This window comes from Scardinius erythrophthalmus, assembly GCF_964197995.2.
Source record: "Scardinius erythrophthalmus genome assembly, chromosome: 24".
Classification (NCBI taxonomy): Eukaryota; Metazoa; Chordata; class Actinopteri; order Cypriniformes; family Leuciscidae; genus Scardinius; species Scardinius erythrophthalmus.
In genome coordinates, this window is record NC_138244.1 from 30,304,974 (window position 1) to 30,310,719 (window position 5,746).

General features: G+C 44.9%; 1 gene segment (V, D, J or C); it reads left to right on the forward strand.

Annotated features, from left to right (window-relative positions):
- The first annotated feature begins 349 nt into the window (after positions 1-349).
- On the forward strand, positions 350-2,277 carry LOC308684653 (immunoglobulin lambda constant 7-like). The segment is given in 2 exons: positions 350-395; positions 1,961-2,277.
- Positions 2,278-5,746: the final 3,469 nt, after the last annotated feature.

Here is a 5,746-nt window from a genome sequence, read left to right on the forward strand (position 1 = left end):
ACAGTCTCTGGATCAGCAGAAGCGACGTGAACAGTCTCTGGATCAGCAGAAGCGACGTGAACAGTCTCTGGATCAGCAGAAGTGACGTGAGCAGTCTCTGGATCAGCAGAAGTGACGTGAACAGTCTCTGGATCAGTAGAAGCGACGTGAACAGTCTCTGGATCAGCAGAAGCGATGTGAACAGTCTCTGGATCGGCAGAAGCGACGTGAGCAGTCTCTGAAGCGACGTTAACAGTCTCTGGATCAGCAGAAGCGACATGAACAGTCTCTGGATCAGCAGAAGTGACGTGAACAGTCTCTGGATCAGCAGAAGTGCGCTCTGAGCTTGACGGGACCAGCGGCGGCGAAGATGCGGCTGAACTGGACGGGACGTGAAGACCAGGTGTTGACCTTGGGTGCCACGGGAGGAAGCTCTCCAGACATCTAGAGAGTGCCTCTCTCCAATCCAGACCGGAGAGATCGGGGAGCTCCCTCGGGTCAACCTCCCTAGCCCCCAGCCGGTAACACACCTTAATTGCCTCATCACCCAGAGAGCAAGAGGCAGCTAGAGGAACAAATCCCCAGGTATACTGGAAGAGATCGAGGCTATCCAGGGCCAAGGCCGCGATCTGTCCAGCAAACTCCTGGGTCAGGCTGTGAAAATCAGGCATGACGCGAAGAGACTCAGGCTTTGCAGGCATGACGTGAAGAGACTCAGGCTTTGCAGGCATGACGCGAAGAGACTCAGGCTTTGCAGGCATGACACGATGAGACTCATTTAATGCTGCTGGATTCATCGTTTGGTCGGTCGTTCTGTCACGCTGCGGCAAGGATGAAGCAGAGAGAGAATCCAAGTGCAAGCATACATTTAATTAAACAAACAGGTAATCCAGGCGGAACACGGAACTCAGGACAAGAACAGGTAACAGTACATTAAACAACGACCGACAACCAACAACTGAAGCACAGAGGTTTAAATACACAGACAAACAAGCTAAACAAGATAACAAGGGGGTGTGGCTAATTAGAAACACCTGGGAGAACTAATAAGCAAGAAAAACTACAAAGGACTACAAAACATGACACAGAACAGGAAATAACAAAAGTGCACACAAGACAAGGGAAACACAGGACAGGAAACATTACAGTAAGTCTATTTAATTACATATTAAAAAAAAAATACAATTTATTTTTCAGAAAGTGTTTTACAGTGGAAACAAGAACAACATTTATTAATAATAATGATTATTAGATATTGTGGCGACACTTTACTTATAACTGTAACCAAAGCTAAAATGTTTTATAATATTTGCTAATTCCTTGTTACGTCTAAAATTGGTTGTTTGTCATGAGTTTTGGTGTATTATAATTTTTGAAGCTGTAACAATGAATAGATAATATTATAATGTGTTATAACTGCAGTTATAATTAGTGTTCAGTAAGTCTGTCTATTTAATTCTTATAATATTCCTAAACATACAATTTAAAACAAGTTGAAACAAGAACAACATTTATTAATGATAATTATTATTATATATTGTGTTGAAACTTTACCTAAAACCTTTAATGCATTATAAAGTGTTTCATAATGTGTTACAATGTCTTATATCTTATCATAAATAACTGTAACCAAATCTAAAATGCATTATAATATTTGCTATTTATATTTATTTCATTGTTCTCAAAATGGTTGTTTTTCATAAAGTAATAATCATATCAATGAATAGATATTGTGTTATAACTGTTACACTTATTGATGAGACCATACATGCATTTTAATGTATATAACAATGCATAATTAATGCATTAAAAATACTTTTATAATGCAAATTTTATAAAATGTTTAAATAAAGTGTTACTGATATTGTTTTATAATGATTGAATCTAAAACTAGAGCAGCATTATTCCTATGCTGTGAATGTGCAGTGCAGTGTGTTGTGTGTGTGTGTGTGTGTGAATGTGTTGTGTTTGTCTCCTGCAGCTGGTCCCACAGTGAAGCCCTCAGTGTCTCTGCTGCCGCCCTCTTCTCTGCAGATCTCTGGAGACTCAGCCGCACTGCTCTGCCTGCTCAGCTCTTACTCTCCACAGGGGGCGCTGGTGAGCTGGACACTGGACGGGTCAGAGGTCACCGAGGGGGTTCTGACCAGCGCAGAGAGCCAGCAGGACGGCCGCTACAGCCGCAGTAGCGTCCTGACCCTCAGCAAAGCACGCTGGGAAGAGGGAGAGCTGTACGTCTGCAGAGTAACACATGATGGAGCTCCTCATGAGGTCTCGTTCCACAAGAGCTCTGAGTGCTGATGTTTCTCTCCTGAAGATGAGCCGTATCTGAGTGTCAGGATTCACATGAGTCTAGTGCTGCAGCTGTAGTGATTTACAACTCAATACTGAAACTGAGTGTGTGTGTGTGTGTGATCTTTCAATCTGCTGTGTTTGCTGCAACATTCAATAAAGCTTCTCAACAAGTTCACTTTGTGTCTGACAACATCATTCAACTAACAGATGAAGATGCAGGTGCTTTTCAGAAGGTTGATGTAGCAGTAAATGTCAAATAAAGCTCTTGGGGTTTGAACATGGTCTCTGGAGACAGAGCTGCTCTATTCTGAGAGGATCACAATCACTCCACCCTGACAATGCAAATGGGCTTTTCAGTCTCACTCTTTGATTGGTTACATGATCTGGACTGGAACACTTTCACTTCTGCTTTAGTGAAGCAGCGCAGGCAAACTGATCATTTATAGGAGATTAAAAACTTTATTATATAAAAATATCATAAAAAAGATCAAGATCAAGAATCAGCCGTTCTGACACTAATTGTTACATAATCATTACATTTATAGGCAATGGTGTAAATATACTGTATATGAAAATGTTATTTAAAATATACTACATGATCACAACTCAAGAATCATCCGTTGTGACAGTAATTGTGTAAGAATGTAAAAGTTTGTGTGTCTCAAATGGAAAGCATCACGTCCAGACAGCAGAAGTGACTGAATGCAGTCTGTTCAGTTTGATTGACAGGATCATATATTACACCTAAAACATGATGATCATATTGAAACACTGACTCATTCTCTTCATAAACACAAGATTGATGTTGATTGTGAAAATACAAACATAAATCATTATTCAAACCTGAACTAAACACTGGCAGAGTCAAGAGGAAGATGATGCTGAAAGTCATGTTTGTTGGTTGATGAAGAAGAGCTCTTGATCATGTCATGTTCAGTTCATAGAGCTATAAACACATGCAGAGTGAAGCATGTGCTGATCATATAAAACACCCTCTGAATGCAAAAGCTGCTGTAGACTGTGAGCTCACGACGAGACCGAAGAGACATCAGGACGAGATACAGACTCACCTCAGACTCATCAGAGTCAAACAGCTTTACTGACAGGGTTAAAGAACGGCTTTAAATGGCGGAAGCACAGTAACTTCTCAGTAACGTATGTAAACCTCGTTCCCTGAAGGAGGGAACAGAGACGTAGTCGACGTGTCGACTGATTGGGATCACGCCAGGGAGCCTGTCATCTTCAAGTATTGTAAAAACGAGCCAATGGGCATTGGTGTGCATGATTCGCATCACACACCCCACCCCGCAACGGAAGTGGATGCACGCACCAGTTGTTTTTCGCTGAGGAGCCGAGCGGACCCCGGTCAGCGGTGGTACAGCAATAGTGGCTAGGGCGTAGTCGACGTGTCGACTGATTGGGAACCCTACTAAGATGCCACTAGTGTTGCCACCTTCCAGTGCCTAGACAAAAGCCTCCAGATCTTCCGCACTTGCGAAAATGACAGGGCTTAGGCAAGGAAAGTCACTGCTGTTCCACAGGACCACTGGGAAAGCGTACCTTTCGTTGGAAGGTCTACGCTGCGGAAGCCACATCCTGCCCGAAGGAGGTAACATGTGGAGAATACATATGGACTGAGCAAACTTAGCGGGCAGTACAACATATGGCATGTCACTGAGGTGGCTCCAGCCAATAACAGGGGGCAGACACAACCAGTCAGTGATGGCAGAGCAGGCTCTGCCAAGGGAAGACACGGGCTTGCCGCAGGGAGTCAAACTGTGGAAGAATACACATATGGGATCACCGCAGGGATCACAACATATGGACCCCACCTAACACAAGTTACACAAGCATACAAGTGATAGGTTTAGTATCGGACGCTCCGCCACGTCCAACACCAAGGGGTTGAGGAGGAACTCAACAGGGTTCGGAAGAGGGAACTCAACTGGAGCAAAAAGGCACACTTATCCAGTCCATAGGAGGGGAATGGCGCAGCAAGCCGTCACTACAAACCGGGCTAAAGTGAAGCTGGCTTCGTGTGAAGGGAACCCACGAAGCAACCGGCTCGACACATCAGAACAGCACTGAACATGGGCGGGTGCTGGGCGAACTGAATCGTCTAGCCGAGCCTGCTGGCACAGAGGAACCAGCTGGATCAGTCTGGAGCACCATCTAGTGCTTCAACGGGCCGACGCAGGGGGACCAAGGGTACCACAGACGTACTCAGAGTGAGGCAGCGAGGTAGAGAACAGGAACCCATCTCGGAAGGCCCGAAGGCGGCCCGAAGCGGGGTCTGAGTGTGTAGTGTAACACTTACCTGTCTATAGATGGCAGCAGAGAGTGCATGAGAAGGCGTGACCGGGTCCTCGAAGCGCACCCAACTGCCAGCTGGTGACACAAGAGGTAGCTGAGGGGTGCAAGGCTTTACAGGGTCGCACGCCGCCAGTCTGGCCCTCTTAGTACCCAGGAACAGAGGAAACTGCTCTTCTTTGAAGTGTGGGTACCGCCGGCTCCGCTGTTTTGGGAGCCAGCAGCGGAACAGACACACAACAAGTCGCGTACCGGTGACATCACCTGTCAAAAGAAAAGTCCCGATTTATAAAGGGGTTTAGCCCTCACGATTGGCTCAGAGTTACAGCCCAGAACCACTCACAGCACAGCAAATTAAGTGTCATTTAGGGAGGCATGAGCCAGACAGCTGCATCCTGCTACAGAAGCTGTGTCCCAATGTGAAGGCTGCATCCACTGAAGGCCATATTTGAAGGCGGATTGGCCGTATTTGAAGGCCGATTGCGTCACGCGGCGCGATGAAGGCTGTCCCAATTCAATTCTGCATCCTTGGAAGGCCGTATACGCACAACCGGCATAGCGTCATAGAACGTCTCTGAAAAGGTTCACGCCCACTTTTAGGGGAAAACAAACCGGTGTCGTGCCAAGGTACTTACCCCTGAAAGGAAGTGTATCCCCGGTCGCGGGAGCGCGCATGCATTCAGCAATGAAGGTGGCCGTGGATTGTTTGACCAAAGTAAATTAAACTATAACACGTAAATTATTTAAGTTATCGTTTTACTATTGTTGTTTTTTCGACAAGGTTTAGCAAAGACAGCTATCACGTGGCACATCTATCTAAATAAATGCTTTTATTCTATAGGCTAACGATCGAACTTCATATTGCACTGAATTGACAATGTCATAAGTTACTGAAAAGCAAAGACGACCATACCGTTTCACTCATAAAGCAAACAGCCTTTGGATATTAAATTGTTCTGAATCCCCCCTCCCCCTTCCACGGTGAATTATTATCAAAACCATTTAATAATGCCCGCGCACTTAAATAAATGGGTCATAGCCTACACAAAAAGCGAGTGTAGCTACAGATCGATGGTCTATCATCAAGTGTTTTATTTTGTGAATAATTCACATCATGTCTAATAACAGCAGTGAATATGGACACGTTTCTTGTTTCCTGACAAAT